General features: G+C 43.2%; 55 non-coding genes across 55 annotated transcripts; all 55 read right to left on the bottom strand.

Annotated features, from left to right (window-relative positions):
- Positions 1–242: 242 nt before the first annotated feature.
- TRNAV-CAC (transfer RNA valine (anticodon CAC)) lies at positions 243–315 on the bottom strand. Its single transcript has one exon. It is a non-coding gene; the product is annotated as a tRNA-Val (tRNA).
- Positions 316–380: 65 nt separating this feature from the next.
- On the bottom strand, positions 381–453 carry TRNAV-CAC (transfer RNA valine (anticodon CAC)). Its single transcript has one exon. It is a non-coding gene; the product is annotated as a tRNA-Val (tRNA).
- Positions 454–518: 65 nt separating this feature from the next.
- Positions 519–591, bottom strand: TRNAV-CAC (transfer RNA valine (anticodon CAC)). Its single transcript has one exon. It is a non-coding gene; the product is annotated as a tRNA-Val (tRNA).
- A 483-nt stretch (positions 592–1074) lies between these two features.
- Positions 1075–1147, bottom strand: TRNAV-CAC (transfer RNA valine (anticodon CAC)). The gene has a single exon. It is a non-coding gene; the product is annotated as a tRNA-Val (tRNA).
- A 204-nt stretch (positions 1148–1351) lies between these two features.
- On the bottom strand, positions 1352–1424 carry TRNAV-AAC (transfer RNA valine (anticodon AAC)). The gene has a single exon. It is a non-coding gene; the product is annotated as a tRNA-Val (tRNA).
- A 65-nt stretch (positions 1425–1489) lies between these two features.
- TRNAV-UAC (transfer RNA valine (anticodon UAC)) lies at positions 1490–1562 on the bottom strand. Its single transcript has one exon. It is a non-coding gene; the product is annotated as a tRNA-Val (tRNA).
- Positions 1563–1765: 203 nt separating this feature from the next.
- Positions 1766–1838, bottom strand: TRNAV-CAC (transfer RNA valine (anticodon CAC)). The gene has a single exon. It is a non-coding gene; the product is annotated as a tRNA-Val (tRNA).
- Positions 1839–1903: 65 nt separating this feature from the next.
- On the bottom strand, positions 1904–1976 carry TRNAV-CAC (transfer RNA valine (anticodon CAC)). Its single transcript has one exon. It is a non-coding gene; the product is annotated as a tRNA-Val (tRNA).
- Positions 1977–2459: 483 nt separating this feature from the next.
- On the bottom strand, positions 2460–2532 carry TRNAV-CAC (transfer RNA valine (anticodon CAC)). Its single transcript has one exon. It is a non-coding gene; the product is annotated as a tRNA-Val (tRNA).
- Positions 2533–2736: 204 nt separating this feature from the next.
- On the bottom strand, positions 2737–2809 carry TRNAV-CAC (transfer RNA valine (anticodon CAC)). The gene has a single exon. It is a non-coding gene; the product is annotated as a tRNA-Val (tRNA).
- A 65-nt stretch (positions 2810–2874) lies between these two features.
- Positions 2875–2947, bottom strand: TRNAV-CAC (transfer RNA valine (anticodon CAC)). The gene has a single exon. It is a non-coding gene; the product is annotated as a tRNA-Val (tRNA).
- Positions 2948–3290: 343 nt separating this feature from the next.
- On the bottom strand, positions 3291–3363 carry TRNAV-CAC (transfer RNA valine (anticodon CAC)). Its single transcript has one exon. It is a non-coding gene; the product is annotated as a tRNA-Val (tRNA).
- Positions 3364–3845: 482 nt separating this feature from the next.
- On the bottom strand, positions 3846–3918 carry TRNAV-CAC (transfer RNA valine (anticodon CAC)). The gene has a single exon. It is a non-coding gene; the product is annotated as a tRNA-Val (tRNA).
- Positions 3919–4401: 483 nt separating this feature from the next.
- Positions 4402–4474, bottom strand: TRNAV-AAC (transfer RNA valine (anticodon AAC)). The gene has a single exon. It is a non-coding gene; the product is annotated as a tRNA-Val (tRNA).
- Positions 4475–4677: 203 nt separating this feature from the next.
- Positions 4678–4750, bottom strand: TRNAV-CAC (transfer RNA valine (anticodon CAC)). The gene has a single exon. It is a non-coding gene; the product is annotated as a tRNA-Val (tRNA).
- A 204-nt stretch (positions 4751–4954) lies between these two features.
- On the bottom strand, positions 4955–5027 carry TRNAV-AAC (transfer RNA valine (anticodon AAC)). Its single transcript has one exon. It is a non-coding gene; the product is annotated as a tRNA-Val (tRNA).
- Positions 5028–5231: 204 nt separating this feature from the next.
- TRNAV-CAC (transfer RNA valine (anticodon CAC)) lies at positions 5232–5304 on the bottom strand. Its single transcript has one exon. It is a non-coding gene; the product is annotated as a tRNA-Val (tRNA).
- A 343-nt stretch (positions 5305–5647) lies between these two features.
- TRNAV-CAC (transfer RNA valine (anticodon CAC)) lies at positions 5648–5720 on the bottom strand. Its single transcript has one exon. It is a non-coding gene; the product is annotated as a tRNA-Val (tRNA).
- Positions 5721–6202: 482 nt separating this feature from the next.
- Positions 6203–6275, bottom strand: TRNAV-CAC (transfer RNA valine (anticodon CAC)). The gene has a single exon. It is a non-coding gene; the product is annotated as a tRNA-Val (tRNA).
- Positions 6276–6758: 483 nt separating this feature from the next.
- TRNAV-AAC (transfer RNA valine (anticodon AAC)) lies at positions 6759–6831 on the bottom strand. The gene has a single exon. It is a non-coding gene; the product is annotated as a tRNA-Val (tRNA).
- A 203-nt stretch (positions 6832–7034) lies between these two features.
- On the bottom strand, positions 7035–7107 carry TRNAV-CAC (transfer RNA valine (anticodon CAC)). Its single transcript has one exon. It is a non-coding gene; the product is annotated as a tRNA-Val (tRNA).
- Positions 7108–7311: 204 nt separating this feature from the next.
- Positions 7312–7384, bottom strand: TRNAV-AAC (transfer RNA valine (anticodon AAC)). Its single transcript has one exon. It is a non-coding gene; the product is annotated as a tRNA-Val (tRNA).
- A 204-nt stretch (positions 7385–7588) lies between these two features.
- TRNAV-CAC (transfer RNA valine (anticodon CAC)) lies at positions 7589–7661 on the bottom strand. The gene has a single exon. It is a non-coding gene; the product is annotated as a tRNA-Val (tRNA).
- Positions 7662–8004: 343 nt separating this feature from the next.
- Positions 8005–8077, bottom strand: TRNAV-CAC (transfer RNA valine (anticodon CAC)). The gene has a single exon. It is a non-coding gene; the product is annotated as a tRNA-Val (tRNA).
- Positions 8078–8559: 482 nt separating this feature from the next.
- Positions 8560–8632, bottom strand: TRNAV-CAC (transfer RNA valine (anticodon CAC)). Its single transcript has one exon. It is a non-coding gene; the product is annotated as a tRNA-Val (tRNA).
- A 483-nt stretch (positions 8633–9115) lies between these two features.
- Positions 9116–9188, bottom strand: TRNAV-AAC (transfer RNA valine (anticodon AAC)). The gene has a single exon. It is a non-coding gene; the product is annotated as a tRNA-Val (tRNA).
- A 203-nt stretch (positions 9189–9391) lies between these two features.
- Positions 9392–9464, bottom strand: TRNAV-CAC (transfer RNA valine (anticodon CAC)). The gene has a single exon. It is a non-coding gene; the product is annotated as a tRNA-Val (tRNA).
- A 204-nt stretch (positions 9465–9668) lies between these two features.
- TRNAV-CAC (transfer RNA valine (anticodon CAC)) lies at positions 9669–9741 on the bottom strand. Its single transcript has one exon. It is a non-coding gene; the product is annotated as a tRNA-Val (tRNA).
- Positions 9742–10084: 343 nt separating this feature from the next.
- On the bottom strand, positions 10085–10157 carry TRNAV-CAC (transfer RNA valine (anticodon CAC)). The gene has a single exon. It is a non-coding gene; the product is annotated as a tRNA-Val (tRNA).
- A 482-nt stretch (positions 10158–10639) lies between these two features.
- Positions 10640–10712, bottom strand: TRNAV-CAC (transfer RNA valine (anticodon CAC)). The gene has a single exon. It is a non-coding gene; the product is annotated as a tRNA-Val (tRNA).
- A 483-nt stretch (positions 10713–11195) lies between these two features.
- Positions 11196–11268, bottom strand: TRNAV-AAC (transfer RNA valine (anticodon AAC)). Its single transcript has one exon. It is a non-coding gene; the product is annotated as a tRNA-Val (tRNA).
- Positions 11269–11471: 203 nt separating this feature from the next.
- On the bottom strand, positions 11472–11544 carry TRNAV-CAC (transfer RNA valine (anticodon CAC)). The gene has a single exon. It is a non-coding gene; the product is annotated as a tRNA-Val (tRNA).
- A 204-nt stretch (positions 11545–11748) lies between these two features.
- Positions 11749–11821, bottom strand: TRNAV-AAC (transfer RNA valine (anticodon AAC)). The gene has a single exon. It is a non-coding gene; the product is annotated as a tRNA-Val (tRNA).
- Positions 11822–12164: 343 nt separating this feature from the next.
- On the bottom strand, positions 12165–12237 carry TRNAV-CAC (transfer RNA valine (anticodon CAC)). The gene has a single exon. It is a non-coding gene; the product is annotated as a tRNA-Val (tRNA).
- A 483-nt stretch (positions 12238–12720) lies between these two features.
- On the bottom strand, positions 12721–12793 carry TRNAV-AAC (transfer RNA valine (anticodon AAC)). The gene has a single exon. It is a non-coding gene; the product is annotated as a tRNA-Val (tRNA).
- Positions 12794–12996: 203 nt separating this feature from the next.
- TRNAV-CAC (transfer RNA valine (anticodon CAC)) lies at positions 12997–13069 on the bottom strand. Its single transcript has one exon. It is a non-coding gene; the product is annotated as a tRNA-Val (tRNA).
- A 204-nt stretch (positions 13070–13273) lies between these two features.
- Positions 13274–13346, bottom strand: TRNAV-AAC (transfer RNA valine (anticodon AAC)). The gene has a single exon. It is a non-coding gene; the product is annotated as a tRNA-Val (tRNA).
- Positions 13347–13689: 343 nt separating this feature from the next.
- TRNAV-CAC (transfer RNA valine (anticodon CAC)) lies at positions 13690–13762 on the bottom strand. Its single transcript has one exon. It is a non-coding gene; the product is annotated as a tRNA-Val (tRNA).
- Positions 13763–14659: 897 nt separating this feature from the next.
- TRNAV-CAC (transfer RNA valine (anticodon CAC)) lies at positions 14660–14732 on the bottom strand. The gene has a single exon. It is a non-coding gene; the product is annotated as a tRNA-Val (tRNA).
- A 204-nt stretch (positions 14733–14936) lies between these two features.
- TRNAV-CAC (transfer RNA valine (anticodon CAC)) lies at positions 14937–15009 on the bottom strand. The gene has a single exon. It is a non-coding gene; the product is annotated as a tRNA-Val (tRNA).
- Positions 15010–15074: 65 nt separating this feature from the next.
- Positions 15075–15147, bottom strand: TRNAV-CAC (transfer RNA valine (anticodon CAC)). Its single transcript has one exon. It is a non-coding gene; the product is annotated as a tRNA-Val (tRNA).
- Positions 15148–15768: 621 nt separating this feature from the next.
- Positions 15769–15841, bottom strand: TRNAV-CAC (transfer RNA valine (anticodon CAC)). The gene has a single exon. It is a non-coding gene; the product is annotated as a tRNA-Val (tRNA).
- Positions 15842–16045: 204 nt separating this feature from the next.
- On the bottom strand, positions 16046–16118 carry TRNAV-CAC (transfer RNA valine (anticodon CAC)). Its single transcript has one exon. It is a non-coding gene; the product is annotated as a tRNA-Val (tRNA).
- A 65-nt stretch (positions 16119–16183) lies between these two features.
- On the bottom strand, positions 16184–16256 carry TRNAV-CAC (transfer RNA valine (anticodon CAC)). The gene has a single exon. It is a non-coding gene; the product is annotated as a tRNA-Val (tRNA).
- Positions 16257–16459: 203 nt separating this feature from the next.
- TRNAV-UAC (transfer RNA valine (anticodon UAC)) lies at positions 16460–16532 on the bottom strand. The gene has a single exon. It is a non-coding gene; the product is annotated as a tRNA-Val (tRNA).
- A 204-nt stretch (positions 16533–16736) lies between these two features.
- On the bottom strand, positions 16737–16809 carry TRNAV-CAC (transfer RNA valine (anticodon CAC)). Its single transcript has one exon. It is a non-coding gene; the product is annotated as a tRNA-Val (tRNA).
- Positions 16810–17013: 204 nt separating this feature from the next.
- On the bottom strand, positions 17014–17086 carry TRNAV-AAC (transfer RNA valine (anticodon AAC)). Its single transcript has one exon. It is a non-coding gene; the product is annotated as a tRNA-Val (tRNA).
- A 65-nt stretch (positions 17087–17151) lies between these two features.
- TRNAV-UAC (transfer RNA valine (anticodon UAC)) lies at positions 17152–17224 on the bottom strand. Its single transcript has one exon. It is a non-coding gene; the product is annotated as a tRNA-Val (tRNA).
- Positions 17225–17289: 65 nt separating this feature from the next.
- Positions 17290–17362, bottom strand: TRNAV-UAC (transfer RNA valine (anticodon UAC)). Its single transcript has one exon. It is a non-coding gene; the product is annotated as a tRNA-Val (tRNA).
- Positions 17363–17427: 65 nt separating this feature from the next.
- TRNAV-CAC (transfer RNA valine (anticodon CAC)) lies at positions 17428–17500 on the bottom strand. Its single transcript has one exon. It is a non-coding gene; the product is annotated as a tRNA-Val (tRNA).
- A 65-nt stretch (positions 17501–17565) lies between these two features.
- On the bottom strand, positions 17566–17638 carry TRNAV-CAC (transfer RNA valine (anticodon CAC)). The gene has a single exon. It is a non-coding gene; the product is annotated as a tRNA-Val (tRNA).
- A 759-nt stretch (positions 17639–18397) lies between these two features.
- TRNAV-AAC (transfer RNA valine (anticodon AAC)) lies at positions 18398–18470 on the bottom strand. Its single transcript has one exon. It is a non-coding gene; the product is annotated as a tRNA-Val (tRNA).
- A 203-nt stretch (positions 18471–18673) lies between these two features.
- Positions 18674–18746, bottom strand: TRNAV-CAC (transfer RNA valine (anticodon CAC)). Its single transcript has one exon. It is a non-coding gene; the product is annotated as a tRNA-Val (tRNA).
- A 204-nt stretch (positions 18747–18950) lies between these two features.
- Positions 18951–19023, bottom strand: TRNAV-CAC (transfer RNA valine (anticodon CAC)). The gene has a single exon. It is a non-coding gene; the product is annotated as a tRNA-Val (tRNA).
- A 343-nt stretch (positions 19024–19366) lies between these two features.
- On the bottom strand, positions 19367–19439 carry TRNAV-AAC (transfer RNA valine (anticodon AAC)). Its single transcript has one exon. It is a non-coding gene; the product is annotated as a tRNA-Val (tRNA).
- Positions 19440–19862: the final 423 nt, after the last annotated feature.

The raw sequence follows: 19862 nt of genomic DNA on the forward strand, positions 1-19862 counted from the left end.
GTGTGAAGCGGACGTGATAACCACTACACCATAGATACGTAGTAATGCTGAGTTTTCCAAGAGACCTAGCTTGATTTTATGCCCAATCACGATGGTCAAAATATGTATTTAACATGGGCTCGATCTTGGAACCTTCCGCGTGTGAAGCGGACGTGATAACCACTACACCATAGATACGTTGTAACACTGAGTTTTTCAAGAGATCTAGCTTATTTTTATGCCCAATCACGATGGTCAAAATATGTATCTACCAGGGCCCGAACTTGGGACCTTCCACTTGTGAAGCGGACGTGATAACCACTACACCATAGATACGTAGTAATGCTGAGTTTTCCAAGAGACCTAGCTTATTTTTATGCCCAATCACGATGGCCAAAATATGTATCTACCAGGGCCCGAACTTGGGACCTTCCACTTGTGAAGCGGACGTGATAACCACTACACCATAGATACGTAGTAATGCTGAGTTTTCCAAGAGACCTAGCTTATTTTTATGCCCAATCACGATGGTCAAAATATGTATCTACCAGGGCCCGAACTTGGGACCTTCCGCTTGTGAAGCGGACGTGATAACCACTACACCATAGATACGTAGTAAAGCTGAGTTTTCCAAGAAACCTAGCTTATTTTTTGCCAATTCACGATGGATAAAAAATATCTCTCTAACATACGCTCAATCTTGGAACCTTCCGCGTGTAAAGCGGACGTGATAACCGCTACACCATAGATACTTAGTAATACTGAGTTTTCCAAGAGACCTAGCTTATTTTTATGCCCAATCACGATGGTCAAAATATGTATCCAACATGGGCTCGATCTTGGAACCTTCCGCGTGTGAAGCGGACGTGATAACCACTACACCATAGATACGTAGTAATGCTGAGTTTTCCAAGAGACCTAGCTTGATTTTATGCCCAATCACGATGGTAAAAATATGTATTTAACATGGGCTCGATCTTGGAACCTTCCGCGTGTGAAGCGGACGTGATAACCACTACACCATAGATACGTTGTAACACTGAGTTTTTCAAGAGATCTAGCTTATTTTTATGCCCAATCACGATGGTCAAAATATGTATCTACCAGGGCCCGAACTTGGGACCTTCCGCTTGTGAAGCGGACATGATAACCACTACACCATAGATACGTAGTAATGCTGAGTTTTCCAAGAGACCTAGCTTGATTTTATGCCCAATCACGATGGTCAAAATATGTATCTAACATTGGCTCGATCTTGGAACCTTCCGCGTGTGAAGCGGACGTGATAACCACTACACCATAGATACTTAGTAATACTGAGTTTTCCAAGAGACCTAGCTTATTTTTATGCCCAATCACGATGGACAAAACATGTATCTACCAGGGCTCGAACCTGGGACCTTCCGCGTGTTAGGCGGACGTGTTAACCACTACACCATAGATACGTAGTAATACTGAGTTTTCCAAGAGACCTAACTTATTTTTTTGCCCAATCACGATGGTCAAAATATGTATCTACCAGGGCTCGAACCTGGGACCTTCCGCGTGTAAATCGGACGTGATAACCACTACACCATAGATACTTAGTAATACTGAGTTTTCCAAGAGACCTAGCTTATTTTTATGCCCAATCACGATGGTCAAAATATGTATCTACCAGGGCTCGAACCTGGGACCTTCCGCGTGTAAAGCGGTCGTGATAACCACTACACCATAGGTACGTAGTAACACTGCGTTTCCCAAGAGATCTAGCATATTTTTATGCCAAATCACGATGGACCAAACATGTATCTACCAGGGCCCGAACTTGGGACCTTCCACTTGTGAAGCGGACGTGATAACCACTACACCATAGATACGTAGTAATGCTGAGTTTTCCAAGAGACCTAGCTTATTTTTATGCCCAATCACGATGGTCAAAATATGTATCTACCAGGGCCCGAACTTGGGACTTTCCGCTTGTGAAGCGGACGTGATAACCACTACACCATAGATACGTAGTAAAGCTGAGTTTTCCAAGAAACCTAGCTTATTTTTTGCCAATTCACGATGGATAAAAAATATCTCTCTAACATACGATCGATCTTGGAACCTTCCGCGTGTAAAGCGGACGTGATAACCACTACACCATAGATACTTAGTAATACTGAGTTTTCCAAGAGACCTAGCTTATTTTTATGCCCAATCACGATGGTCAAAATATGTATCCAACATGGGCTCGATCTTGGAACCTTCCGCGTGTGAAGCGGACGTGATAACCACTACACCATAGATACGTAGTAATGCTGAGTTTTCCAAGAGACCTAGCTTGATTTTATGCCCAATCACGATGGTCAAAATATGTATTTAACATGGGCTCGATCTTGGAACCTTCCGCGTGTGAAGCGGACGTGATAACCACTACACCATAGATACGTTGTAACACTGAGTTTTTCAAGAGATCTAGCTTATTTTTATGCCCAATCACGATGGTCAAAATATGTATCTACCAGGGCCCGAACTTGGGACCTTCCGCTTGTGAAGCGGACATGATAACCACTACACCATAGATACGTAGTAATACTGAGTTTTCCAAGAGACCTAGCTTGATTTTATGCCCAATCACGATGGTCAAAATATGTATCTAACATGGGCTCGATCTTGGAACCTTCCGCGTGTGAAGCGGACGTGATAACCACTACACCATAGATACTTAGTAATACTGAGTTTTCCAAGAGACCTAGCTTATTTTTATGCCAAATCACGATGGACCAAACATGTATCTACCAGGGCCCGAACTTGGGACCTTCCACTTGTGAAGCGGACGTGATAACCACTACACCATAGATACGTAGTAATGCTGAGTTTTCCAAGAGACCTAGCTTATTTTTATGCCCAATCACGATGGCCAAAATATGTATCTACCAGGGGCCGAACTTGGGACCTTCCACTTGTGAAGCGGACGTGATAACCACTACACCATAGATACGTAGTAATGCTGAGTTTTCCAAGAGACCTAGCTTATTTTTATGCCCAATCACGATGGTCAAAATATGTATCTACCAGGGCCCGAACTTGGGACCTTCCGCTTGTGAAGCGGACGTGATAACCACTACACCATATATACGTAGTAAAGCTGAGTTTTCCAAGAAACCTAGCTTATTTTTTGCCAATTCACGATGGATAAAAAATATCTCTCTAACATACGCTCGATCTTGGAACCTTCCGCGTGTAAAGCGGACGTGATAACCACTACACCATAGATACGTTGTAACACTGAGTTTTTCAAGAGATCTAGCTTATTTTTATGCCCAATCACGATGGTCAAAATATGTATCTACCAGGGCCCGAACTTGGGACCTTCCGCTTGTGAAGCGGACATGATAACCACTACACCATAGATACATAGTAATGCTGAGTTTTCCAAGAGACCTAGCTTGATTTTTTGCCCAATCACGATGGTCAAAATATGTATCTAACATGGGCTCGATCTTGGAACCTTCCGCGTGTGAAGCGGACGTGATAACCACTACACCATAGATACTTAGTAATACTGAGTTTTCCAAGAGACCTAGCTTATTTTTATGCCCAATCACGATGGTCAAAATATGTATCCAACATGGGCTCGATCTTGGAACCTTCCGCGTGTGAAGCGGACGTGATAACCACTACACCATAGATACGTAGTAATGCTGAGTTTTCCAAGAGACCTAGCTTGATTTTATGCCCAATCACGATGGTCAAAATATGTATTTAACATGGGCTCGATCTTGGAACCTTCCGCGTGTGAAGCGGACGTGATAACCACTACACCATAGATACGTTGTAACACTGAGTTTTTCAAGAGATCTAGCTTATTTTTATGCCCAATCACGATGGTCAAAATATGTATCTACCAGGGCCCGAACTTGGGACCTTCCGCTTGTGAAGCGGACGTGATAACCACTACACCATAGATACGTAGTAAAGCTTAGTTTTCCAAGAAACCTAGCTTATTTTTTGCCAATTCACGATGGATAAAAAATATCTCTCTAACATACGCTCGATCTTGGAACCTTCCGCGTGTAAAGCGGACGTGATAACCACTACACCATAGATACTTAGTAATACTGAGTTTTCCAAGAGACCTAGCTTATTTTTATGCCCAATCACGATGGTCAAAATATGTATCCAACATGGGCTCGATCTTGGAACCTTCCGCGTGTGAAGCGGACGTGATAACCACTACACCATAGATACGTAGTAATGCTGAGTTTTCCAAGAGACCTAGCTTGATTTTATGCCCAATCACGATGGTCAAAATATGTATCTAACATGGGCTCGATCTTGGAACCTTCCGCGTGTGAAGCGGACGTGATAACCACTACACCATAGATACTTAGTAATACTGAGTTTTCCAAGAGACCTAGCTTATTTTTATGCCCAATCACGATGGACAAAACATGTATCTACCAGGGCTCGAACCTGGGACCTTCCGCGTGTTAGGCGGACGTGATAACCACTACACCATAGATACGTAGTAATGCTGAGTTTTCCAAGAGACCTAGCTTATTTTTTTGCCCAATCACGATTGACAAAATATGTAGCTAACAGGGCTCGAACCTAGGACCTTCCGCGTGTTACGCGGACGTGATAACCACTACACCATAGATACTTAGTAATACTGAGTTTTCCAAGAGACCTAGCTTATTTTTATGCCTAATCACGATGGTCAAAATATGTATCTACCAGGGCCCGAACTTGGGATCTTCCGCTTGTGAAGCGGACGTGATAACCACTACACCATAGATACGTAGTAATACTGAGTTTTCCAAGAGACCCAGCTTGATTTTATGCCCAATCACGATGGTCAAAATATGTATCTAACATGGGCTCGATCTTGGAACCTTCCGCGTGTGAAGCGGACGTGATAACCACTACACCATAGATACTTAGTAATACTGAGTTTTCCAAGAGACCTAGCTTATTTTTATGCCCAATCACGATGGACAAAACTTGTATCTACCAGGGCTCGAACCTGGGACCTTCCGCGTGTTAGGCGGACGTGATAACCACTACACCATAGATACGTTGTAATGCTGAGTTTTCCAAGACACCTAGCTCATTTTTATGCCCAATCACGATGGTCAAAATATTTATCTAACATGGGCTCGATCTTGGAACCTTCCGCGTCTGAAGCGGACGTAATACCCACTACACCATAGATACGTAGTAATGCTGAGTTTTCCAAGAGACCTAGCTTATTTTTATGCCCAATCACGATGGCCAAAATATGTATCTACCAGGGGCCGAACTTGGGACCTTCCACTTGTGAAGCGGACGTGATAACCACTACACCATAGATACGTAGTAATGCTGAGTTTTCCAAGAGACCTAGCTTATTTTTATGCCCAATCACGATGGTCAAAATATGTATCTACCAGGGCCCGAACTTGGGACCTTCCGCTTGTGAAGCGGACGTGATAACCACTACACCATATATACGTAGTAAAGCTGAGTTTTCCAAGAAACCTAGCTTATTTTTTGCCAATTCACGATGGATAAAAAATATCTCTCTAACATACGCTCGATCTTGGAACCTTCCGCGTGTAAAGCGGACGTGATAACCACTACACCATAGATACGTTGTAACACTGAGTTTTTCAAGAGATCTAGCTTATTTTTATGCCCAATCACGATGGTCAAAATATGTATCTACCAGGGCCCGAACTTGGGACCTTCCGCTTGTGAAGCGGACATGATAACCACTACACCATAGATACATAGTAATGCTGAGTTTTCCAAGAGACCTAGCTTGATTTTTTGCCCAATCACGATGGTCAAAATATGTATCTAACATGGGCTCGATCTTGGAACCTTCCGCGTGTGAAGCGGACGTGATAACCACTACACCATAGATACTTAGTAATACTGAGTTTTCCAAGAGACCTAGCTTATTTTTATGCCCAATCACGATGGTCAAAATATGTATCCAACATGGGCTCGATCTTGGAACCTTCCGCGTGTGAAGCGGACGTGATAACCACTACACCATAGATACGTAGTAATGCTGAGTTTTCCAAGAGACCTAGCTTGATTTTATGCCCAATCACGATGGTAAAAATATGTATTTAACATGGGCTCGATCTTGGAACCTTCCGCGTGTGAAGCGGACGTGATAACCACTACACCATAGATACGTTGTAACACTGAGTTTTTCAAGAGATCTAGCTTATTTTTATGCCCAATCACGATGGTCAAAATATGTATCTACCAGGGCCCGAACTTGGGACCTTCCGCTTGTGAAGCGGACGTGATAACCACTACACCATAGATACGTAGTAAAGCTGAGTTTTCCAAGAAACCTAGCTTATTTTTTGCCAATTCACGATGGATAAAAAATATCTCTCTAACATACGCTCGATCTTGGAACCTTCCGCGTGTAAAGCGGACGTGATAACCACTACACCATAGATACTTAGTAATACTGAGTTTTCCAAGAGACCTAGCTTATTTTTATGCCCAATCACGATGGTCAAAATATGTATCCAACATGGGCTCGATCTTGGAACCTTCCGCGTGTGAAGCGGACGTGATAACCACTACACCATAGATACGTAATAATGCTGAGTTTTCCAAGAGACCTAGCTTGATTTTATGCCCAATCACGATGGTCAAAATATGTATCTAACATGGGCTCGATCTTGGAACCTTCCGCGTGTGAAGCTGACGTGATAACCACTACACCATAGATACTTAGTAATACTGAGTTTTCCAAGAGACCTAGCTTATTTTTATGCCCAATCACGATGGACAAAACATGTATCTACCAGGGCTCGAACCTGGGACCTTCCGCGTGTTAGGCGGACGTGATAACCACTACACCATAGATACGTAGTAATGCTGAGTTTTCCAAGAGACCTAGCTTATTTTTTTGCCCAATCACGATTGACAAAATATGTAGCTAACAGGGCTCGAACCTAGGACCTTCCGCGTGTTACGCGGACGTGATAACCACTACACCATAGATACTTAGTAACACTGAGTTTTCCAAGAGACCTAGCTTATTTTTATGCCTAATCACGATGGTCAAAATATGTATCTACCAGGGCCCGAACTTGGGATCTTCCGCTTGTGAAGCGGACGTGATAACCACTACACCATAGATACGTAGTAATACTGAGTTTTCCAAGAGACCCAGCTTGATTTTATGCCCAATCACGATGGTCAAAATATGTATCTAACATGGGCTCGATCTTGGAACCTTCCGCGTGTGAAGCGGACGTGATAACCACTACACCATAGATACTTAGTAATACTGAGTTTTCCAAGAGACCTAGCTTATTTTTATGCCCAATCACGATGGACAAAACTTGTATCTACCAGGGCTCGAACCTGGGACCTTCCGCGTGTTAGGCGGACGTGATAACCACTACACCATAGATACGTTGTAATGCTGAGTTTTCCAAGAGACCTAGCTCATTTTTATGCCCAATCACGATGGTCAAAATATTTATCTAACATGGGCTCGATCTTGGAACCTTCCGCGTCTGAAGCGGACGTAATACCCACTACACCATAGATACGTAGTAATGCTGAGTTTTCCAAGAGACCTAGCTTATTTTTATGCCCAATCACGATGGCCAAAATATGTATCTACCAGGGGCCGAACTTGGGACCTTCCACTTGTGAAGCGGACGTGATAACCACTACACCATAGATACGTAGTAATGCTGAGTTTTCCAAGAGACCTAGCTTATTTTTATGCCCAATCACGATGGTCAAAATATGTATCTACCAGGGCCCGAACTTGGGACCTTCCGCTTGTGAAGCGGACGTGATAACCACTACACCATATATACGTAGTAAAGCTGAGTTTTCCAAGAAACCTAGCTTATTTTTTGCCAATTCACGATGGATAAAAAATATCTCTCTAACATACGCTCGATCTTGGAACCTTCCGCGTGTAAAGCGGACGTGATAACCACTACACCATAGATACGTTGTAACACTGAGTTTTTCAAGAGATCTAGCTTATTTTTATGCCCAATCACGATGGTCAAAATATGTATCTACCAGGGCCCGAACTTGGGACCTTCCGCTTGTGAAGCGGACATGATAACCACTACACCATAGATACATAGTAATGCTGAGTTTTCCAAGAGACCTAGCTTGATTTTTTGCCCAATCACGATGGTCAAAATATGTATCTAACATGGGCTCGATCTTGGAACCTTCCGCGTGTGAAGCGGACGTGATAACCACTACACCATAGATACTTAGTAATACTGAGTTTTCCAAGAGACCTAGCTTATTTTTATGCCCAATCACGATGGTCAAAATATGTATCCAACATGGGCTCGATCTTGGAACCTTCCGCGTGTGAAGCGGACGTGATAACCACTACACCATAGATACGTAGTAATGCTGAGTTTTCCAAGAGACCTAGCTTGATTTTATGCCCAATCACGATGGTCAAAATATGTATTTAACATGGGCTCGATCTTGGAAACTTCCGCGTGTGAAGCGGACGTGATAACCACTACACCATAGATACGTTGTAACACTGAGTTTTTCAAGAGATCTAGCTTATTTTTATGCCCAATCACGATGGTCAAAATATGTATCTACCAGGGCCCGAACTTGGGACCTTCCGCTTGTGAAGCGGACGTGATAACCACTACACCATAGATACGTAGTAAAGCTGAGTTTTCCAAGAAACCTAGCTTATTTTTTGCCAATTCACGATGGATAAAAAATATCTCTCTAACATACGCTCGATCTTGGAACCTTCCGCGTGTAAAGCGGACGTGATAACCACTACACCATAGATACTTAGTAATACTGAGTTTTCCAAGAGACCTAGCTTATTTTTATGCCCAATCACGATGGTCAAAATATGTATCCAACATGGGCTCGATCTTGGAACCTTCCGCGTGTGAAGCGGACGTGATAACCACTACACCATAGATACGTAGTAATGCTGAGTTTTCCAAGAGACCTAGCTTGATTTTATGCCCAATCACGATGGTCAAAATATGTATCTAACATGGGCTCGATCTTGGAACCTTCCGCGTGTGAAGCGGACGTGATAACCACTACACCATAGATACTTAGTAATACTGAGTTTTCCAAGAGACCTAGCTTATTTTTATGCCCAATCACGATGGACAAAACATGTATCTACCAGGGCTCGAACCTGGGACCTTCCGCGTGTTAGGCGGACGTGATAACCACTACACCATAGATACGTAGTAATGCTGAGTTTTCCAAGAGACCTAGCTTATTTTTTTGCCCAATCACGATTGACAAAATATGTAGCTAACAGGGCTCGAACCTAGGACCTTCCGCGTGTTACGCGGACGTGATAACCACTACACCATAGATACTTAGTAACACTGAGTTTTCCAAGAGACCTAGCTTATTTTTATGCCTAATCACGATGGTCAAAATATGTATCTACCAGGGCCCGAACTTGGGATCTTCCGCTTGTGAAGCGGACGTGATAACCACTACACCATAGATACGTAGTAATACTGAGTTTTCCAAGAGACCCAGCTTGATTTTATGCCCAATCACGATGGTCAAAATATGTATCTAACATGGGCTCGATCTTGGAACCTTCCGCGTCTGAAGCGGACGTAATACCCACTACACCATAGATACGTAGTAATGCTGAGTTTTCCAAGAGACCTAGCTTATTTTTATGCCCAATCACGATGGCCAAAATATGTATCTACCAGGGGCCGAACTTGGGACCTTCCACTTGTGAAGCGGACGTGATAACCACTACACCATAGATACGTAGTAATGCTGAGTTTTCCAAGAGACCTAGCTTATTTTTATGCCCAATCACGATGGTCAAAATATGTATCTACCAGGGCCCGAACTTGGGACCTTCCGCTTGTGAAGCGGACGTGATAACCACTACACCATATATACGTAGTAAAGCTGAGTTTTCCAAGAAACCTAGCTTATTTTTTGCCAATTCACGATGGATAAAAAATATCTCTCTAACATACGCTCGATCTTGGAACCTTCCGCGTGTAAAGCGGACGTGATAACCACTACACCATAGATACGTTGTAACACTGAGTTTTTCAAGAGATCTAGCTTATTTTTATGCCCAATCACGATGGTCAAAATATGTATCTACCAGGGCCCGAACTTGGGACCTTCCGCTTGTGAAGCGGACATGATAACCACTACACCATAGATACATAGTAATGCTGAGTTTTCCAAGAGACCTAGCTTGATTTTTTGCCCAATCACGATGGTCAAAATATGTATCTAACATGGGCTCGATCTTGGAACCTTCCGCGTGTGAAGCGGACGTGATAACCACTACACCATAGATACTTAGTAATACTGAGTTTTCCAAGAGACCTAGCTTATTTTTATGCCCAATCACGATGGTCAAAATATGTATCCAACATGGGCTCGATCTTGGAACCTTCCGCGTGTGAAGCGGACGTGATAACCACTACACCATAGATACGTAGTAATGCTGAGTTTTCCAAGAGACCTAGCTTGATTTTATGCCCAATCACGATGGTCAAAATATGTATTTAACATGGGCTCGATCTTGGAACCTTCCGCGTGTGAAGCGGACGTGATAACCACTACACCATAGATACGTTGTAACACTGAGTTTTTCAAGAGATCTAGCTTATTTTTATGCCCAATCACGATGGTCAAAATATGTATCTACCAGGGCCCGAACTTGGGACCTTCCGCTTGTGAAGCGGACGTGATAACCACTACACCATAGATACGTAGTAAAGCTGAGTTTTCCAAGAAACCTAGCTTATTTTTTGCCAATTCACGATGGATAAAAAATATCTCTCTAACATACGCTCGATCTTGGAACCTTCCGCGTGTAAAGCGGACGTGATAACCACTACACCATAGATACTTAGTAATACTGAGTTTTCCAAGAGACCTAGCTTATTTTTATGCCCAATCACGATGGTCAAAATATGTATCCAACATGGGCTCGATCTTGGAACCTTCCGCGTGTGAAGCGGACGTGATAACCACTACACCATAGATACGTAGTAATGCTGAGTTTTCCAAGAGACCTAGCTTGATTTTATGCCCAATCACGATGGTCAAAATATGTATCTAACATGGGCTCGATCTTGGAACCTTCCGCGTGTGAAGCGGACGTGATAACCACTACACCATAGATACTTAGTAATACTGAGTTTTCCAAGAGACCTAGCTTATTTTTATGCCCAATCACGATGGACAAAACATGTATCTACCAGGGCTCGAACCTGGGACCTTCCGCGTGTTAGGCGGACGTGATAACCACTACACCATAGATACGTAGTAATGCTGAGTTTTCCAAGAGACCTAGCTTATTTTTTTGCCCAATCACGATTGACAAAATATGTAGCTGACAGGGCTCGAACCTAGGACCTTCCGCGTGTTACGCGGACGTGATAACCACTACACCATAGATACTTAGTAACACTGAGTTTTCCAAGAGACCTAGCTTATTTTTATGCCTAATCACGATGGTCAAAATATGTATCTACCAGGGCCCGAACTTGGGATCTTCCGCTTGTGAAGCGGACGTGATAACCACTACACCATAGATACGTAGTAATACTGAGTTTTCCAAGAGACCCAGCTTGATTTTATGCCCAATCACGATGGTCAAAATATGTATCTAACATGGGCTCGATCTTGGAACCTTCCGCGTGTGAAGCGGACGTGATAACCTCTACACCATAGATACTTAGTAATACTGAGTTTTCCAAGAGACCTAGCTTATTTTTATGCCCAATCACGATGGACAAAACTTGTATCTACCAGGGCTCGAACCTGGGACCTTCCGCGTGTTAGGCGGACGTGATAACCACTACACCATAGATACGTTGTAATGCTGAGTTTTCCAAGAGACCTAGCTCATTTTTATGCCCAATCACGATGGTCAAAATATTTATCTAACATGGGCTCGATCTTGGAACCTTCCGCGTCTGAAGCGGACGTAATACCCACTACACCATAGATACGTAGTAATGCTGAGTTTTCCAAGAGACCTAGCTTATTTTTATGCCCAATCACGATGGTCAAAATATGTATCGAACATGGGTTCGGTCTTGGAACTTTCCGCGTGTGAAGCGTACGTCATACCCACTACACCATAGATACTTAGTAATACTGAGTTTTCCAAGAGACCTAGCTTATTTTTATGCCCAATCACGATGGTCAAAATATGTATCTACCAGGGCCCGAACTTGGGACCTTCCGCTTGTGAAGCGGACGTGATAACCACTACACCATAGATACGTAGTAAAGCTGAGTTTTCCAAGAAACCTAGCTTATTTTTTGCCATTTCACGATGGATAAAAAATATCTCTCTAACATACGCTCGATCTTGGAACCTTCCGCGTGTAAAGCGGACGTGATAACCACTACACCATAGATACTTAGTAATACTGAGTTTTCCAAGAGACCTAGCTTATTTTTATGCCCAATCACGATGGTCAAAATATGTATCCAACATGGGCTCGATCTTGGAACCTTCCGCGTGTGAAGCGGACGTGATAACCACTACACCATAGATACGTAGTAAAGCTGAGTTTTCCAAGAGACCTAGCTTGATTTTATGCCCAATCACGATGGTCAAAATATGTATCTAACATGGGCTCGATCTTGGAACCTTCCGCGTGTGAAGCGGACGTGATAACCACTACACCATAGATACTTAGTAATACTGAGTTTTCCAAGAGACCTAGCTTATTTTTATGCCCAATCACGATGGACAAAACATGTATCTACCAGGGCTCGAACCTGGGACCTTCCGCGTGTTAGGCGGACGTGATAACCACTACACCATAGATACGTAGTAATGCTGAGTTTTCCAAGAGACCTAGCTTATTTTTTTGCCCAATCACGATTGACAAAATATGTAGCTAACAGGGCTCGAACCTAGGACCTTCCGCGTGTTACGCGGACGTGATAACCACTACACCATAGATACTTAGTAACACTGAGTTTTCCAAGAGACCTAGCTTATTTTTATGCCTAATCACGATGGTCAAAATATGTATCTACCAGGGCCCGAACTTGGGATCTTCCGCTTGTGAAGCGGACGTGATAACCACTACACCATAGATACGTAGTAATACTGAGTTTTCCAAGAGACCCAGCTTGATTTTATGCCCAATCACGATGGTCAAAATATGTATCTAACATGGGCTCGATCTTGGAACCTTCCGCGTGTGAAGCGGACGTGATAACCACTACACCATAGATACTTAGTAATACTGAGTTTTCCAAGAGACCTAGCTTATTTTTATGCCCAATCACGATGGACAAAACTTGTATCTACCAGGGCTCGAACCTGGGACCTTCCGCGTGTTAGGCGGACGTGATAACCACTACACCATAGATACGTTGTAATGCTGAGTTTTCCAAGAGACCTAGCTCATTTTTATGCCCAATCACGATGGTCAAAATATTTATCTAACATGGGCTCGATCTTGGAACCTTCCGCGTCTGAAGCGGACGTAATACCCACTACACCATAGATACGTAGTAATGCTGAGTTTTCCAAGAGACCTAGCTTATTTTTATGCCCAATCACGATGGTCAAAATATGTATCGAACATGGGTTCGGTCTTGGAACTTTCCGCGTGTGAAGCGTACGTGATACCCACTACACCATAGATACTTAGTAATACTGAGTTTTCCAAGAGACCTAGCTTATTTTTATGCCCAATCACGATGGTCAAAATATGTATCTACCAGGGCCCGAACTTGGGACCTTCCGCTTGTGAAGCGGACATGATAACCACTACACCATAGATACTTAGCAATACTGAGTTTTCCAAGAGACCTAGCTTATTTTTATGCCCAATCACGATGGACAAAACATGTATCTACCAGGGCTCGAACCTGGGATCTTCCGCATGTTTGGCGGATTTGATAACCACTACACCATAGCTACGTAGTAATACTGAGATTTCCAAGAGACCTAGCTTATTTTTTTGCCCAATCACGATTGACAAAATATGAAGCTAACAGGGCTCGAATCTAGGACCTTCCGCGTGTTAGGAGGACGTGATAACCACTACACCATAGATACGTAGTAATGCTGAGTTTTCCAAGAGACCTAGCTTATTTTTATGCCCAATCACGATGGTCAAAATATGTATCTAACATGGGCTCGATCTTGGAACCTTCCGCATCTGAAGCGGACGTGATACCCACTACACCATAGATACGTAGTAATGTTGAGTTTTCCAAGAGACCTAGCTTATTTTTATGCCCAATCACGATGGTCAAAATATGTATCGAACATGGGTTCGGTCTTGGAACCTTCCGCGTGTGAAGCGTACGTGATACCCACTACACCATAGATACTTAGTAATACTGAGTTTTCCAAGAGACCTAGCTTATTTTTATGCCCAATCACGATGGTCAAAATATGTATCCAACATGGGCTCGATCTTGGAACCTTCCGCGTGTGAAGCGGACGTGATAACCACTACATCATAGATACGTAGTAATGCTGAGTTTTCCAAGAGACCTAGCTTGATTTTATGCCCAATCACGATGGTCAAAATATGTATTTAACATGGGCTCGATCTTGGAACCTTCCGCGTGTGAAGCGGACGTGATAACCACTACACCATAGATACGTTGTAACACTGAGTTTTTCAAGAGATCTAGCTTATTTTTATGCCCAATCACGATGGTCAAAATATGTATCTACCAGGGCCCGAACTTGGGACCTTCCGCTTGTGAAGCGGACATGATAACCACTACACCATAGATACGTAGTAATGCTGAGTTTTCCAAGAGACCTAGCTTGATTTTATGCCCAATCACGATGGTCAAAATATGTATCTAACATGGGCTCGATCTTGGAACCTTCCGCGTGTGAAGCGGACGTGATAACCACTACACCATAGATACTTAGTAATACTGAGTTTTCCAAGAGACCTAGCTTATTTTTATGCCAAATCACGATGGACCAAACATGTATCTACCAGGGCCCGAACTTGGGACCTTCCACTTGTGAAGCGGACGTGATAACCACTACACCATAGATACGTAGTAATGCTGAGTTTTCCAAGAGACCTAGCTTATTTTTATGCCCAATCACGATGGTCAAAATATGTATCTACCAGGGCCCGAACTTGGGACCTTCCACTTGTGAAGCGGACGTGATAACCACTACACCATAGATACGTAGTAATGCTGAGTTTTCCAAGAGACCTAGCTTATTTTTATGCCCAATCACGATGGTCAAAATATGTATCTAACATGGGCTCGATCTTGGAACCTTCCGCATCTGAAGCGGACGTGATACCCACTACACCATAGATACGTAGTAATGTTGAGTTTTCCAAGAGACCTAGCTTATTTTTATGCCCAATCACGATGGTCAAAATATGTATCGAACATGGGTTCGGTCTTGGAACCTTCCGCGTGTGAAGCGTACGTGATACCCACTACACCATAGATACTTAGTAATACTGAGTTTTCCAAGAGACCTAGCTTATTTTTATGCCCAATCACGATGGTCAAAATATGTATCCAACATGGGCTCGATCTTGGAACCTTCCGCGTGTGAAGCGGACGTGATAACCACTACACCATAGATACGTAGTAATGCTGAGTTTTCCAAGAGACCTAGCTTGATTTTATGCCCAATCACGATGGTCAAAATACGTATTTAACATGGGCTCGATCTTGGAACCTTCCGCGTGTGAAGCGGACGTGATAACCACTACACCATAGATACGTTGTAACACTGCGTTTTTCAAGAGATCTAGCTTATTTTTATGCCCAATCACGATGGTCAAAATATGTATCTACCAGGGCCCGAACTTGGGACCTTCCGCTTGTGAAGCGGACATGATAACCACTACACCATAGATACGTAGTAATGCTGAGTTTTCCAAGAGACCTAGCTTGATATTATGCCCAATCCCGATGGTCAAAATATGTATCTAACATGGGCTCGATCTTGGAACCTTCCGCGTGTGAAGCGGACGTGATAACCACTACACCATAGATACTTAGTAATACTGAGTTTTCCAAGAGACCTAGCTTATTTTTATGCCAAATCACGATGGACCAAACATGTATCTACCAGGGCCCGAACTTGGGACCTTCCACTTGTGAAGCGGACGTGATAACCACTACACCATAGATACGTAGTAATGCTGAGTTTTCCAAGAGACCTAGCTTATTTTTATGCCCAATCACGATGGTCAAAATATGTATCTACCAGGGCCCGAACTTGGGACCTTCCACTTGTGAAGCGGACGTGATAACCACTACACCATAGATACGTAGTAATGCTGAGTTTTCCAAGAGACCTAGCTTATTTTTATGCCCAATCACGATGGTCAAAATATGTATCTACCAGGGCCCGAACTTGGGACCTTCCGCGTGTTAGGCGGACGTGATACCCACTACACCATAGATACTTAGTAATACTGAGTTTTCCAAGAGACCTAGCTTATTTTTTTGCCCAATCACGATGGTCAATATATGTATCTACCAGGGCTCGAACCTGGGACTTTCCGCGTGTAAAGCGGACGTGATAACCACTACACCATAGATACGTAGTAATGCTGAGTTTTCCAAGAGACCTAGCTTGATTTTATGCCCAATCACGATGGTAAAAATATGTATTTAACATGGGCTCGATCTTGGAACCTTCCGCGTGTGAAGCGGACGTGATAACCACTACACCATAGATACGTTGTAACACTGAGTTTTTCAAGAGATCTAGCTTATTTTTATGCCCAATCACGATGGTCAAAATATGTATCTACCAGGGCCCGAACTTGGGACCTTCCGCTTGTGAAGCGGACATGATAACCACTACACCATAGATACGTAGTAATGCTGAGTTTTCCAAGAGACCTAGCTTGATTTTATGCCCAATCACGATGGTCAAAATATGTATCTAACATGGGCTCAATCTTGGAACCTTCCGCGTGTGAAGCGGACGTGATAACCACTACACCATAGATACTTAGTAATACTGAGTTTTCCAAGAGACCTAGCTTATTTTTATGCCCAATCACGATGGACAAAACATGTATCTACCAGGGCTCGAACCTGGGACCTTCCGCGTGTTAGGCGGACGTGATAACCACTACACCATAGATACGTAGTAATACCGAGTTTTCCAAGAGACCTAGCTTATTTTTTTGCCCAATCACGATGGTCAAAATATGTATCTACCAGGGCTCGAACCTGGGACCTTCCGCGTGTAAAGCGGACGTGATAACCACTACACCATAGATACTTAGTAATACTGAGTTTTCCAAGAGACCTAGCTTATTTTTATGCCCAATCACGATGGTCAAAATATGTATCTACCAGGGCTCGAACCTGGGACCTTCCGCGTGTAAAGCGGACGTGATAACCACTACACCATAGGTACGTAGTAACACTGAGTTTCCCAAGAGATCTAGCTTATTATTATGCCAAATCACGATGGACCAAACATGTATCTACCAGGGCCCGAACTTGGGGCCTTCCACTTGTGAAGCGGACGTGATAACCACTACACCATAGATACGTATTAATGCAGAGTTTTCCAAGAGACCTAGCTTATTTTTATGCCCAATCACGATGGTCAAAATATGTATCTACCAGGGCCCGAACTTGGGGCCTTCCACTTGTGAAGCGGACGTGATAACCACTACACCATAGATGCGTAGTAAAGCTGAGTTTTCCAAGAAACCTAGCTTATTTTTTGCCAATTCACGATGGATAAAAAATATCTCTCTAACATACGCTCGATCTTGGAACCTTCCGCGTGTGAAGCGGACGTGATAACCACTACACCATAGATACTTAGCAATACTGAGTTTTCCAAGAGACCTAGCTTATTTTTATGCCCAATCACGATGGACAAAATATGAAGCTAACAGGGCTCGAACCTAGGACCTTCCGCGTGTTAGGCGGACGTGATAACCACTACACCATAGATACGTAGTATTGCTGAGTTTTCCAAGAGACCTAGCTTATTTTTTTGCCCAATCACGATTGACAAAATATGAAGCTAACAGGGCTCGAACCTAGGACCTTCCGCGTGTTAGGCGGACGTGATAACCACTACACCATAGATACGTAGTAATGCTGAGTTTTCCAAGAGACCTAGCTTATTTTTATGCCCAATCACGATGGTCAAAATATGTATCTAACATGGGCTCGATCTTGGAACCTTCCGCATCTGAAGCGGACGTGATACCCACTACACCATAGATACGTAGTAATGTTGAGTTTTCCAAGACACCTAGCTTGATTTTATGCCCAATCACGATGGTCAAAATATGTATCTAACATGGGCTCGATCTTGGAACCTTCCGCGTGTGAAGCGGACGTGATAACCACTACACCATAGATACTTAGTAATACTGAGTTTTCCAAGAGACCTAGCTTATTTTTATGCCCAATCACGATGGACAAAACATGTATCTACCAGGGCTCGAACCTGGGACCTTCCGCGTGTTAGGCGGACGTGATAACCACTACACCATAGATACGTAGTAATGCTGAGTTTTCCAAGAGACCTAGCTTATTTTTTTGCCCAATCACGATTGACAAAATATGTAGCTAACAGGGCTCGAACCTAGGACCTTCCGCGTGTTACGCGGACGTGATAACCACTACACCATAGATACTTAGTAATACTGAGTTTTCCAAGAGACCTAGCTTATTTTTATGCCTAATCACGATGGTCAAAATATGTATCTACCAGGGCCCGAACTTGGGATCTTCCGCTTGTGAAGCGGACGTGATAACCACTACACCATAGATACGTAGTAATACTGAGTTTTCCAAGAGACCTAGCTTGATTTTATGCCCAATCACGATGGTCAAAATATCTATCTAACATGGGCTCGATCTTGGAACCTTCCGCGTGTGAAGCGGACGTGATACCCACTACACCATAGATACTTAGTAATACTGAGTTTTCCAAGAGACCTAGCTTATTTTTATGCCCAATCACGATGGTCAAAATATGTATCTACCAGGGCTCGAACCTGCGACCTTCCGCTTGTGAAGCGGACGTGATAACCACTACACCATAGTTACTAAGTAATGCTGAGTTTTCCAATAGACCTAGCTTGATTTTATGCCCAATCACGATGGTCAAAATATGTATCTAACATGGGCTCGATCTTGGAACCTTCCGCGTGTGAAGCGGACGTGATAACCACTACACCATAGATACTTAGTAATACAGAGTTTTCCAAGAGACCTAGCTTATTTTTATGCCCAATCACGATGGTCAAAATATGTATCTAACATGGGCTCGATCTTGGAACCTTCCGCGTGTGAAGCGGACGTGATAACCACTACACCATAGATACTTAGTAATACTGAGTTTTCCAAGAGACCTAGCTTATTTTTATGCCCAATCACGATGGACAAAACATGTATCTACCAGGGCTCGAACCTGGGACCTTCCGCGTGTTAGGCGGACGTTATAACCACTACACCATAGATACGTAGTAATACTGAGTTTTCCAAGAGACCTAGCTTATTTTTTGCCCAATCACGATTGACAAAATATGTAGCTAACAGGGCTCGAACCTAGGACCTTCCGCGTGTTAGGCGGACGTGATAACCACTACACCATAGATACGTTGTAATGTTGAGTTTTCCAAGAGACCTAGCTCATTTTTATGCCCAATCACGATGGTCAAAATATGTATCTAACATGGGCTCGATCTTGGAACCTTCCGCGTCTGAAGCGGACGTAATACCCACTACACCATAGATACGTAGTAATGCTGAGTTTTCCAAGAGACCTAGCTTATTTTTATGCCCAATCACGATGGTCAAAATATGTATCGAACATGGGTTCGGTCTTAGAACTTTCCGCGTGTGAAGCGTACGTGATACCCACTACACCATAGATACTTAGTAAT

The sequence above is a fragment of the Phalangium opilio genome, unplaced genomic scaffold (genome assembly GCF_054372755.1).
Source record: "Phalangium opilio isolate 3A_F unplaced genomic scaffold, DU_Popi_V2 ptg000094l_1, whole genome shotgun sequence".
Classification (NCBI taxonomy): Eukaryota; Metazoa; Arthropoda; class Arachnida; order Opiliones; family Phalangiidae; genus Phalangium; species Phalangium opilio.